We start from the raw sequence: 14,466 nt of genomic DNA on the forward strand, positions 1-14,466 counted from the left end.
GCTATACTCGGTGCAAAGCTCCCAAACAAAAGAACGGGAGCATTGTGTATATACCTGTATTAACTCAGGAGTCCCCCCCCCCCTACTTCCAAGGCCCAGGGCTCGACAAACCTAACCATCCTGGGTAAACAAACGTCCCAGTTAAGATAGCCGACAAATCTATACCCAAATAACTCAAGTAGGGCTGCCATGTCTTATAAAAATGGTCTGTTGTGTGGTGCACCATATTTGTAAAAAATTCCATCCCAGCAAGCCCAACGGGTTCTCAGACCCCCAATTCATCAGAATATTCTTCCGTGCACAGTGTGCAAGAATTGTTAATAGTTTCTTCCCATGCCCGTCTAAAGATGGTAAATTCGGTAGACCTAAGAGGAGAGATAGATATCGGGTCTAGATTAACTTCAGTCCTCAATTCCCTCTCTATCTCTCCCCCCACAGCACTCCAATAAACATGGAGCCTGTGGCATGTCCAGAAGCAATGGTTAAGAGTACCTACACTTATTTTACATTTGGGGCACACTGAAGATGTCCCTTTTTAAAATTTTGCCAGAAGAACCCTGTGCAGAACTTTTAACTGCGTAGCGCATGTTCTATTACAGATTGAAATCTTTCAAGCATTCTCCCATATGTTTTCCCATGTTTCAGAAGAGATCTCCACTCCTAGCTCTTGCTCCCAGACCTCACATAACCGGTTAATATCCTGCCAGACTCTGCCACCCAGCCAGAGGGCACTAACTGAAAGGGTGCTTGTGGAGCGTAGCAACAACCTCTCTGTATCGGGCTTATAGGGCTTAGTGAGAAGCATAGTCTTCTTCTGGAGGAAATCCCTAACCTGAAAGAAATGGAAAAGATCTTTGCTGGGTAACCTGTATTTGTGGCTCAGTTGTACAAACGACATCATAACCTCCCCCTCAAACGAGTCTCCCAAACTAGAAACTCCTCTCGCTGCGCATAGTTTGAACCTTGAGTCCATCATCCCTGGTCAGAACCCTGGCATGCCAACAATCGGCATAAATAACGAAGTCTTGAATAAGCAACCCTCACTCTGATGTATCGCACTCTATGCCTTGCCTGTACTAATGACAACAGGGTTCTGGCAGTGGTCCATAACTGTCCTCATCTTTATCCATGAACAACAGGTTAATAAGAAGGCACTTTGCCTGGGAGGCCTCGATATCCAGCCATATTGAGTTTGGATCGTTATCTACCCAATCACAGACAAAGGACACTTGATGTCTGGGAAATCAACTCCTCCCCCTCCTTGAGGCAACTGCAATTTAGTAAGTTTGATGAGGAGCCACCCACGATGCCAGACAAAGGAACCAAACCATCCCATAAGCTTCCACAGCATTGACCTGGGAAAGATTATTGGGAGCATACACATGAGATAAAGCAAACAAAGAAGAACATTCATCTCAATGAGAGATATTCGGCCCAACCATGAAATTGCAAGGGCCTCCCAACTCTGGAGATCCCGCCTAATATTGCCGAGTAAGTGAGCAAGGTTAGTCCGAAATAACTGATCAAACTTGGGGGGGGGTAATAAAAATGTCTAGGTATTGTGCCCGTGACCATTTAAAAGGGAACTTGGGGCCCCTTCAATTTCTGGCACATCCTTAAGGTTCCCCAAAGGCATAGCCTCTGATTTAGCAAAGTTAATCTTATATCGTGAAATAGCCCCAAATGAATTGATACATTGTATCAAATGGGGTACAGAGGTCATCGGGTTCGATAAAAACAGAAGGACGCCATCCTCATACAGTGTAATCTTGTGTGCCCTCGATCCCACTTCTGGAGCGGTTACATGGACGTACTGACGAATGGCCTCTGCCAACTTTCTATCACCAACATAAACAACAATGGTGAGAGGGGGCAGCCTTGTCGATTACCCCTACAAACTTCGCAGACTTCACCTCATTGGTGATGACCGCGACCAGATATAAAACCTCCGCCCACCTAGCAAAGATACCACCAACCCAAACTGCTCTAAGACATAAAAATGATACGGCCACTCCACCCAGTCAAATGCTTTCTCTGCATCTAAGGAAATCACCAACTCCTGAACCCCTCATGGCTGACAAACTTGGACCATATTTCGCAACCTTCTAATATTATTGGAGGATGTACTGCCCCTTATAGAGGCAACATCTTTTCCAATCTCAGACAGAATGTTGAAATCTGAATTAAATAGAGAGATGGGCCTGAATGACACAATCCTCAGGAACTTCCCCTTCTTAAGAATTAAGGAAATATTAGCTTCTCTCAAAGATGGTGGGAAGCATTCTTGTATATAGGAGTGATTGTACATCTCCAACAATGACCCTGACAGAATCCTTATAAATTCCTTATTAAACTGACCCAGAAGACCATCAGGGCCTTGTGCTTTCCCACTCTGAAGTTGCCTAGCTGCCTCCTGTATTTCCTGAACTGTCAAGGGGGCATTAAGGAGAGAGGCCTGATCCAAGGCTACCCCAGGGAGATCGAGGTTCTTTAAAAAGGCCTCCATTTTAGCCCTCCTGTCCTCACAACCTTCAGACAGATACAATTCAGAGTAAAAACTCCGAAAAGCCTCATTAATCTTTTGGCATCATATGTAAGGACCCCAGCGCTGTCTCTGATTACAGTAATGGATTGGGGAGCACGCTCTTTCCTAGTCAGGTCTGCTAAATACTTCCCTGGCCTATCCCCACACTCGAACAGCCTTTGTCGAACAAAAGCAAGTTCTTTCTTTGCATTTTGTGTCAGTATTGAATTCAAGGCAGCCCGGAGGGCTGTGATCCACTGTAGCTTAGTCACCGAAGACCGCGCAAAATGTGCCACCTCGGTGGATTTCAACCACGTCTCAAGCTAGCCGAATAGGAAATAGCTAACCCCCTGACAAAGGCCTTAGCAGTCTCCCATAGCATAGATGGACTACTAGCCATGCCTGAGTTGATAGTCAAGAATTCCTGAAACTCCTTCAAAAAATATTCCACAAATTTGGAATCCTTAAGGGGAAAAGGGTCCAAATGCCAGTGCCGCAAACCTAGCCCCTCACTCTTGGCCTTAACCTCCAAATATATCGCCGTGTGATCAGAGATAGCAATATTTCCAATTTTACAACCCATAATTGAATCCAAAAGGGCCGAGGGAGCCATAAAGAGATCAATCCTCGTGTGACATTTATGTGGGTTTGAAAAAACGGTGAAGTCCCTGCCTGTAGGGTGAAGACCTCTCCAAATATCCACCAGCCCCAACTCCTCATTGAAGTCAACCATCTGCTTGGCCTGCAAAGAAATAGTTGGGGGCCCACAAGGCATCCTGGCCACTGTTGGATCCAAAAGACAATGAAAATCGCCTCCCAATAATCATGTGCTGTGTTCTAAAGGCACTCGGCTTAGTAAAAGCACGAATCAAAAACTTGAGGGGGTGTGCCGGAGGACAGTAGACATTTAAAATGCCAGATTCTTCCCCATGTATCAGGGCTTTAAGTATCACAAACCAACCCTGCTCATATTTCACCTGCTCTAATAATGTGAATGGAAGATTTTTCTGGGTAAGTATTGCCACTCCCCTACTTTTAGTAGTAAACGATGAAAAAAATACCTTGTCATAACCCCCCTGTTGTAACTTCAGCTGGTTCCCCATCGTCAAGATGGGTTTCCTGCAACAAATTGATATCAACTCTTTCCTTCTTAAGGCTAGAAAGCGCTTTTTTCATTGATGGTCTAGGTGCACCATTTAACAAGACACTTAGCCGTATCCCCTTTCAGAGACCCTTGAACCCCTGGGAAGGAGAACCCTGCTTACAAAGCACCGAGCACAAGTAAATAAAGACTCATAGAGTCGAAGAATTATACATACAAAAATGACTCTATCATAACTGCAAACAACTATTACGACCAAAAAACTACAAAGAAAACCAACTATAAAACCTTGAACGGGAGACTCTCCCCCTGCTCATAGTGGGCACCCACCCTACCCATCCCCACCTTCACAGCTCCTTCAAACCCAGACTGTGCCCCACGCTTAGGCAAAAAAAAACAAGGAGATGATCCTTAAATCAACAGAAAAAAGACACTCCACCCGTCCCTGGCTTCATGTCACCCCTACTTGTGACTAAAAGAGAAAGAGAGGAAACAAAAAAAAGGGAGACAACCAAGAACATCCACAAAATTTTCCATCAGAAAATCCAGTTATTAAAAAAAGGAAGGACGTATTCCAAGTTTTTTTCCCCACTTTCCAAAAAATAAATTATTAGGGAGAAAGAAAGGGAAAAAAAAATGAAGGGAAAACATGGGAAAAGAAGGAAAAGAGAACAAACATTAACCATATTCTTCAGGCCAGTCCGTCTATTTTAAAGTGTCTACAAAATTTTTAGCTTTATCCACTGAGTCAAATCCATAAGCTGAGTCCTCGTGGCTGAAATGGAGCACTGCAGGATACCTCATGGCGTGCTGGATGCCTAGGTTCCTCAGCCTCTCTTTAATTTCATCAAAGGACTTCCTTTTTCGAATTAAAGCTGCTGAGAAATCCTGGAAAAACATAATTTTTGACTCCTTGTACAGCCTTGCCTGTGGATCATTTCCCAGTAATCTGGAAGCTTCTATGACTTTTTGCTAGTCCATATATGAGTGGAAGTGCACTAGGACTGAGCGGGGTGCTCCACTGGCCCTGACCTGTGCACTTTAACCTGATAAGCCCCTTCAATCTTCAGCCTGCTGGACTCGATGTGAAGGCCCAAAAACTTCGTCAGCCAGCTTTCAAAGGAGCAGACTGGCTGCTCACCTTCCTCACCTTCAGGGAGCCTGACAATTCGGAGATTTATCCTCTGATCTCGATTTTCGAGGTCGTCGTTATGGTCTCGCAAGGCCTGCATCTCGCTCCAGCACCTGGATCTGACTGGATGAGGACTCCATCGAAGCTTCCGAGGCCTTAGTTCAACCCTCCACCTCCTCCAGCTGCTCCCCGAGGCCTTGGATCTCCTGGTCATGCTTCTGCAGCATGGATGCAATAGGTTGGACCTGGGCACAAATCTCCCCACTGATCTCCTCAATCGCAGCCCCAACTTTCAAGGTAAGTCTCTCCATCACTGCAGCCAATTCCTGTGAGTCTGGCAGGTTGCCTTGGGGTCTCTGGTGTGCTAGATGCTGTGGTGCCACTGTTTGCTCGCTCCTCCCTGCCACTGTTTGCTTGTTCCTCTTCCCTTTGGCATCCTTCCCACTCCCAAATATTAATAAATATGTGTTCTGTAAGGTTTTAAACTAATAATTCCTCCACATAAGTTGGCCAGGAATGGCAAAAAACACCAGTATGCCTTGGCTGTTAGGCAGAGTTGTCCACAGCAGTTCTACAGAATCACCGCCATCTTGCCGAGTCCCATTATCCATCCTTACTCAGCCATGATAAGGTAAAGTTGCAGAAGTTGCAGAGGACAATACGATTGCTTTCTCATTAGAGAGAGACGACTGGTGGTGACTTAACCTGGCGGGGGACAGGGGTGGGGGGTGTGTCACTGTGCAAGGGGAAGGATTGAGAAGGAGGGTCCTTCATGTTAACCTCAACTGGTGCAGAAATTTTATCCACCCTCTTGGCATCATTCTGCATCACAAACTACCCATCCAGCCAAGTGAGCTGACGGACCCCCTAAAGTCTTTGAAAAAGTGGTAAAGTGTTGATGAATTGTCTTCTTGAAATCCTGTCGTCTGTGTAGTATAGACATATCGAGTGATGGGAGTTAATGATTTGCACTAAAGCAGGTAAGTGAACAATATAACATTGCAATCCTGAATTGTGCAATGAAGGTGGTGAACAGGTTTTAGGGAGTTGGGAAGTAAGTTACTGGATCCCCAGCATCTGATCTCTTGTAGCCACAAAATGGGTGTGACGGGTCCAGTTCAGTTCCTGGTCAGTTGTTGATGGTGAAGGAGTCAGAGATGTTAATGCTATTGAATAGTTGGGGATAGGGTTGGTGGTCGAGGTTTCTTACATTCACTTTTGTTGGAGATGTTCATTATCTGTCACCTTTGTGGAATGAAAAGTTATTGTCACTAATCAGCTTGAAGCCTGAATGTTTTCCGAGTTGTTGCAAATAAGGTTTTAAAAAAATGGTTATGTTTTGGAATGGTGTATCTAAATTTCAGGTAAAACAAAGGGATCTCTTCTGACATGAATCTGACAGTACACTTGGCTGGTTTGATTGTTAGAGATCAAAGGAACAATCAAATATCTTCAATTATGTAAGATATGACTCCAACAAGTGGAGAGATTTCACCAAATTCAAATTGGCTTCAATTTTATGAGTGCTCCTTGATACCACATTCGGTCAAATGCTGCCTTGAGATCAAAGGCAGTCAATCCCATCTGACCTCTGGAGTTCAGTCGAGAACTTCAGTGAATCCCACAATGAAATGTGGAGTCAAATATTTTCAGTGATATCTAAACCAATCATGTGTGAGCAGGATTGGTAAGTAGTTGCTGACAAACTGCATTGTCTATGACATCTTCATTTTATGCTGATAATAACAGTACATTAACGGAGGTGTAATGACCTTTTGGATTAGATTACATCTGTTTATTTTTACAGAGAGGACTTACCTCAGCAATTCTTTAACGCATCAGATGAATACCAGCAGCTGGATAAAACAGCATCTTTTGAGGCATGGCTCGTTTTAAATCACAAGTCTTCAATACTTCAGTGGGGATACTGAGGAGCAAAGTGTTCTTGGATGGTTATGGGGTTGAAGTAGGTTACAGAGATAATGATGGACAAGGCCATAGGGAGGTGAAAATGAGAATGAAACTTTTAAGATCGTGGTACTGCTAACTAAAGAATGAACACAGCACAGGGGCATATGGGGAAAAGAGTCTCAGTGGATTTAGGATATGGCCGGAACATTGTGGGCAAACTCAAAATTATGGAGGATGAAAGATGGGAGGCTGAGTGGGAAAGCATCAGAGCAATCAATTCTAGAGGTAACAAAATCATGGATGAGGATTTCAGGCACAGATGAACTGAGGTGGGATAGATTCAGATGATGTTATAAAACTAGAAGACAGAATTGTAGTTGTCTCAGCGATAGAGAGAATTGGTGTTCAGATGGTGACCTCAGAGTTAATACAATACTATTGTTACAAATAATCTGGTTCAACTTCAGGCAATCTCTCGAGAAAAGAACAGGTTTGGTGGCCAGTAAGTGGAGTTTTTAACCGATACTAAAGACAACGGCTTGGTCAATGTTTAGTTTGAGGAAATATTTGCTCATTCAGTAAAGGATGCAGGCAGGCTATCTGACAATTTAGAAATACCGAAGGGGGAAGCTAAAGAGTAGGAGAGTTTGCTGATTTTCTGAAGAACTTTTATCCCTAATCCAACGTTGTTTTGACTTATTGATTTTTTTGCAAGAACTTGGGTGTACATTTGATGCTGTGTTTCTTACATTATTCCAAATCTACTTATTGGTTGTAAATTGTTTTGAGAAATTCTAATGTCAAAAAAGACACGTACATATACGTTCTTTTCTCTTCTTTAAAACTAATCAAATTCTAAAAATACAATAGGAAAATGATAAGCCAAAGAAATTCAATAAGAAGACCAAAACATTTGCAGTTTTCAAATGCTCAAAAGCAGAAGATTTTCAAAATGCTTTATTATAACGCAAACAAATTCAAAACAAACAGTACATACAAATAAACAATATTTTTGACAGTACATTAACCTTTGATTTTGTAACTACAGCAATCTAATCTGACCCTGCTTGTTAGGGCAGATAGTTAACGATAAAGTCATGACCACCCTGACCTGAAAGGGCTTTGACACCATTTCAATGCTACTCGTTACCTAATAAAACAAAGGCCCCTTTGGCCTATACACAACATTCATCCAGAATAGCAGTTGATGTTAACAGTCATTCATACCAGAGGTTTTTTTTTGGTGAGGGGAAAATGTTTAGCCATGCAAGTATTTCAGCAATTAACAGTGAAAGGAATTGTTAGCTTAGATGCATTTGAAATGCTAATAGGGTTTCTCAGAGGTTTGTAGCTAATGTCTTCAATATATTTGGTAACTACCAGTTGCATTGCTTAATTCTGGTCCTTTACCAAATTTTACTTGACCTAGAATTTGAAGGTTGCCTGGTATTGAACTGATTTTCAGTGTTTAATCTTTTTTATCAATGCAGTTTATTGTCCAATTTCTTTATCTGGACTAGGAAACCTTGTCATTGTGTTATCTATGAGAAATCAATTGCAAAGAAGCAAAGAACATGTCAAAATGCATTCTTGTTAAAAAATAGTTATTAAAATTAAAACAGTTCTGATGAGATTGCTCATTATGTACTAGCGTTACAATGTGAATAAATTGCATTAATAACTCGCAATGTATAATATTTTCCTTTAATCCCCCTTGCAAAATACATACAATTGATGCAAATCATCACTCCAAGAATCTAATGCCTAGATCTCAAAAAAATTTAATAACTCCATTTTCATTGCCTTCGGGAACAGAACATTCCAAAGTTGCACAACTCTCACCTCTGTTCTAAAAGAGTGATGCCTAAGTTTAGAACAATGCCTCCCAGTTCTTCACTGGACTACCAGTCCACTTTGTCAAGCCCATTCAGGATCTTATGCACTTCAATCAAGTCACTCCTTTGGTCTTCTAATCTCCAGCGGAAACAAGCCCAGCTTGTCAAACCAATCCTTATAAGATAAGCTATCCATTCCAGGTATCAATCTAGTCAACCTCCTTTGAACTGCTTCCAATGTATTCACATCCTTCTTTAAATAAGGAGACCAAAACTGCAAACAATATTCAAGATGTGGTCTCATCATTGCCTGTTTGACTGAAGCATAACATCCTTACTTTTATGTTCAGCTCATTCTTTCAATGAAGGATAGCATCCAATTAACCTTCTTGACTCCCAGGAATACTTGGAAATCTTCTGTCCACAGTACCACGTGTATTGCCTTTGTCTAGGTATCCTGAATACAATAAAACAGGCCAAAGTGTTTTTAGAGTTAATTAATAGCAGAGGCAGCAGAGATTCTGTAAGAAGGAATCCTTTTGTTCTACTTCAACGTAGGAAGAAATTAAGAGAAAAATTGCTTGAAAGATTAATAATATGACTGAGGGGTGATAACTTTATTCATTTTTATAATTTATTTCTCTCGACTGAAATGGAAATGGCAAGCTATCAGATAACATTGTAGTGTCTGCTAGTCATCAATTGCTGCATTTTCAATTTTTAGGCAAAACAGAGAAAGACACTTTTAGCATTGCCCCATCAATGACTGTTTACCCATGGTTCTGGATTTTGCTGCTTCATAAATTAAGCCACATTAAGATGAGGTATGGAGGTGTGGTCACAAAAAAAAGCCTCAAATTAAACCAAATTTTAAAGCAAGTTACAGTTCATATAACTAAGTGTCTCTTTCTTATCATACAATTTGTGTTTTGTAGTCACTCAGTGTTTATAATATGATTTTATATGTTGTTGAAATACTGGAGTTGAAAAATCTATCAGGTTAATGCCATATAAAATGGTCTCCAAGTGTACTACACTCCAATTGTAACACCATTGCATTTATATGGCATATTATCACACCAAACTTCATATGACAGGCAGCAAATGACTTTTAAAGTGTCATCACCATTGTTAATTTTGCATAGCAATATCACACAAACAGTAAATTAGATGATTTGCCAGTTAAACTCTTTGGATGGTGGAATTGAGGAGATTTGAGACATAAACATTTGTCAGGGTAATGTTGGACTACACACTTTTTTCTAACAGCAACTTCAATGGAGACAGCCCCTTTAAAATAGAATGTCTTGAGATGCTTCAGCAGTATAATAAAATGAAAGATGACACCGAGCCACATAATTGTACATTTACTTCAGCTGCTAGGTGAGACCTCAGTTTGACTTTGTGTCTGACAAGTGTAACTTCTCATAATATAGCCAAAATGCTGCATCAGTCCATATAATCAAATGTTTAAGCAAACTCCACAGCCTTTTGATTCTGAGGGAAGGTTGTTTGCAGTTGAGTCAAACTGTTAAGACAAAAACTAAGAAATGAGAATATATTCCAATTCATTTAAGAGAAGATTATTGTCTGCACCCTTTTGAATAATAAATTCAAAAGACTTAGACAATGGCGTTATACAGATAAAGTTGAACTTTCAATTCAAACATTCATCAGCTGGAGTGACACGAAAACACGCTGCCCTCAGCTTCAGGGTCACTGCAAGTATCCTCCAGCCTGAAGACATTAGAAAGCAAAATCTGGCTGGCTGTATAAAGGCTGCAATATTGTCGAAAATCTATGGGAAGACAGGGGAAATCCTTTGCAGGCCTTCAAGATAAATGAGTTGCACACATAGCACAAGCTATGAAGATAAGAAGTAACCAAGTCATAGAATAAGTTAATCAAAGTACTTCCCCATTTTCCGAAGCTTGCCTTGTATACACTGGGAAAACAAAATCTCTGCATGCGGCTTTATTCCAATTTAGTTTCATTTTTTTAAGTCATCAAAAGTTAGCACTTTCTTGATTACAATTGATTCCATTTTAACATTTTTCTGAAGTGTTTATAACATGATCTACAGCTGTTAGCAGCTCACCCGAAGTGATCCTTCCCTCCAGCTGTTATTTTGGCTCATGGTCAATATGAGCAGTCAGGATGACATTGTCAGTGAGACTGAAGCCAGAAACAGATGGACATATACACTAGGCAGACTCTTTGCAGAAGCCAGGAAATTGTCACGTATTTGCATGAAAGCTCGGTGGGAAATAAAAAAATTAAGCATTGAAACCAAAGATATTGGATTAAAATTAAATTATTATTCCCCTTTTGCCCTCTTTCAGTTATAATTGTTCACTTGCTCCAGTTTTTCAAATAACAGCAATGATATGCTAGTGAGCCAAATTCCAAGATTTCACAGAGGCTTGGAGACGCCACAGTTTACCCAGAATGGCACTGGGAATAGAAATCCCAAAAGACTTGTCTCCATTTCCAACAGATTTACTTTCACAAGTACGAGAAAAGAACAGGACTCTCATAAGGGGGAAACCTGAACTCAGCAGGGTTGTTTGAACCCATTTTGCTGAACCAAATACTTTACCCTGCAGCATATGAATTTCAAATTTTAAAATAGACATAAATGTGCACAAGTGGGTTCTGTGGAACTATCAAACTGTCAAATTATTTAAGTCTTCTCACCTTTACACTTTGAAAAGGCCACTGCCTAGTGGCTGTAAATTGAAATAAAATTCATGCCTGCAACTTCAATAGATGTTTGTTGATATAATCCTAAATATTAAATTTATAACATAATTACTACTTTACTGCTTTCTAAAACCTACCATCATCATAGTGAGGAGCTGTAAATTCTCAGTTTATTGATAGCTCAAGGAGATTATTAAAGGATTAGTTATCTTTGATGTGGGGTATAAATGCAAATGCTTTGCATTTGAAAACAAAATTCAGCACTCAAGAGAATGTAACTGTATGAAAAGCAGATTTTATGAATTAAAGTTTGTTTTATATATCGAAGTCTGTAATAGATACTGAGAACATGATCATAGTTCATGTCAGCATGGCTCCTGAGATCTGTCCAAAGTGGATACTGGGTGAGTTGACATGGAGGGTGTAACTTGAAAAATGTGATGCTGGAAAAATGAGGAAGCTGGAGAAATCTATATTCATCCCATGTGGTTGGAGGGTTCCTAGGAGGAAGATGAGGCGCTCATCTTCTGCCTAGGAACCCTCCAACCACATGGGATGAATATAGATTTCTCCAGCTTCCTCATTTCCCCTACCCCCACCTTATCTCAGTCCCAACCCCCAGATTCAGCACCACCCTCTTGACCTACAATCTTCTTCCCGACGTCTCCGCCCCGCCCCCTCTCTGGCCTATCACCCTCACCTTAACCTCCTTCCACCTATCGCATTCCGAACGCCCCTCCCCCAAGTCCCTCCCTCCTACCTTTTATCTTAGCCTGCTTGGCACACCTTCCTCATTCCTGAAGAAGGGCTTATGCTCCTCAGATGCTGCCTGGCCTGCTGTGTTTTTCCAGCATCATATTTTTCAACTCTGGCCTCCAGCATCTGCAGTCCTCACTTTCTCCATGGAGGGTGTAAGGTCAAAGGTTGGTGAGTGGGATATATACATTGGTAATGCATTGGCATCAGGGTCATAAGGGACCATGGGGATGATTGAGTGTCATGAGTTGGCACTAGGTTGCCATGGGCCATAAGATGAGATGGTGAAAGGCCACATGTTGGTATGGAGAGTATGAAGAGACTTGGAACAGGTGAGGCACCTGAATTAACATAGTGGCATTGGAATGGCATAGGTTGGCATGGGGGGTATGAGAGCATAGATGGGCATGGATGGGCATGGAGAGTGTGGGAACAGTGATGGGTTGTGAGGGGTGAGGCCTACATGTGTGAATATTTAACAACTGGGGTGAAATCCCAGGGAGCCATGGCAGGCCTTTTAAATAATAGTCTTTCCACATGTCTGCTCCAAAAGCCACTGGCAATCTGTCCTCTGGAGTAACTGACCCAAGTCCAGCATGCATCTGCCTTTCCAGAACAAAGACCGTGCCATTGAGGCGAGAAATGGGGTTAACAAATACAGCTATCAGGGCAACACTGACAATTGTACAATCTTCTAATCACAGTTGCCACTCACTGGTGGAGCTCTGAAAATCAAGACCAACTATCTTCACAGTCATCACAAAAGTCACAGATTTTGATAAGTAAACGGAATTCCCCAATTTACCTCTCCTTTTGATCCAGTTGACAGAAGCACAAACCCAGATTCTGTACTGAATAAGAATGTTAGTATAAATAAACTGATTCTAGCTGCAGACAGACAATTAAACACCATCAGCATATAACTCTATCGGTTGAAACTCCAGTCACCCTTAACAGACTAACCCCCCCCCCCCCCCCACCCTCAAAACCTATACAGACACAAGCAGGAAAAAAGAAAACATGGGTGTTAGGGTTAGGGGGAACAGGATGGGAAGGCAGTTCAGTGGTTCCTCTCCACAGGGTTTGCTGTGATGATTCTTGTGCCAATCACAATGCTGTTCCTCAATTTTCTTTCTCCAGATACTTTTATCTGTTTGCAGGAGGCAGTGTGACTGGTTCCCACTTTGATTTATCAATTAAAAGTCACACCTTACAGCAACTAGAAAGGGGTGATAAATTGGCTATCTTCAGATGTGAGATGCTTTTCATTGCAGAGTGAAAGCAGCTTCGTCTTCAGAGATCCAATGGCTTCTAACTGAATTGACATTAACATCAACAAGCTGTTCACCTACCTGGAAGCTAATCATCGAGTTGTTGGTAGGCAGAAGACCTTTCCCATCTGACTAAACAGATCCAGCTACTTGTTGTCAGCCAAAGCTCCACACACACACACACACACACACCACCCCATTCCCCTCCCCCCTCCCCCACCCCGGCTTCAAATTGTCTTTGAACTCACCTCTTGAACAAACAGCTGTGTAAACAGTTCTTACAAAGAGTATTTGGTTACTTACTTTTATAGAGTGCAGTAATCCTTCAACAATCATTTATTTTCCTATTGAAATCCACAATCACTTTTTCTCCCCCTTCAGTTTTTTTAAAAATCGCACTTAGATTGTGAAGCTGAGTTCTGTAATGCTGCTGATGCAGGCACCATACAAAGCCCAAACATTTGTGGCCATGTGTTGTGCTCTGACTGACAGGATTAAAGCTTAGCATGCCATAGCCTGGGGGTACCAGAAACCTGCAAAATGATGTTAAAAATCCTTAAATGGTATGTTGATGTATGCCCTTCCATTTTGGAGCACGTAGGTCCAGTTCATTCTCTCATTTTGCACATTGGACTCCTCTTACAAACTTAATTTAAAGGGTGATCTACCCAAGTTGGAGACAAGGTGCTTAGTGGTTACTTTTGCTGTTGCAAAAATTGTGGATGTACAGTGATGTTGGGGGAGTTTTTCTAGCACACTTGATCTTGAAGGGAAATCGGTACATTTTCTGTTCATAGAAACCCTGCCCGAGTGATGGGCTCCAAACCTTGGTTCACAACATGGCAAGGACTCAGTGCAAAGAGTGCAAAGAGAATTGGCTGTGTACAGGGCAGTACCTATTAATGATATTCAGGAAGCACTTCTCCAGCCTCCACCTCAGTGAAGAGCAATGTGTGAGGTGCCTACCTTTCACCAAATAAGTGGATACTAAACCATGCCACCTTACTAACTGAATCAACAGCTGCATAGCAAGGCAAGAACAACAATGCCAATGGCTCACCCTTATCCATATATTTTTCCATTTCCAGTCACCAAGTCACGCTTTATTTATACATGGACAGCTGATCCAGATTCCTCACAGCCAAGGCTCCCTGATGGGGGCTGTTAACCTGGTCCAATCAGGGAGCTCGATGAGGTTCTCCTGGCTGACTTCATTGCAATCACTATACCCT

General features: G+C 41.7%; 1 protein-coding gene across 8 annotated transcripts in view; it reads right to left on the minus strand.

Moving 5' to 3' along the window:
- LOC140482036 (SPATS2-like protein) overlaps nucleotides 1–14,466 on the minus strand; it is a 150,467-nt gene that overhangs the window by 103,983 nt on the left and 32,018 nt on the right. For 2 of the 8 annotated variants that reach the window (XM_072578901.1, XM_072578902.1), the window contains exon 2: nucleotides 8,843–8,961. The exons of the other annotated variants lie outside the window; for them this stretch is intronic. The gene's annotated coding sequence lies outside the window, so the exon portion shown is untranslated. The remainder of the gene's footprint in view (nucleotides 1–8,842; nucleotides 8,962–14,466) is intronic. 8 annotated transcript variants of the gene reach the window in all.

Source organism: Chiloscyllium punctatum, chromosome 10 (assembly GCF_047496795.1).
Source record: "Chiloscyllium punctatum isolate Juve2018m chromosome 10, sChiPun1.3, whole genome shotgun sequence".
In the NCBI taxonomy this organism is placed as follows: Eukaryota; Metazoa; Chordata; class Chondrichthyes; order Orectolobiformes; family Hemiscylliidae; genus Chiloscyllium; species Chiloscyllium punctatum.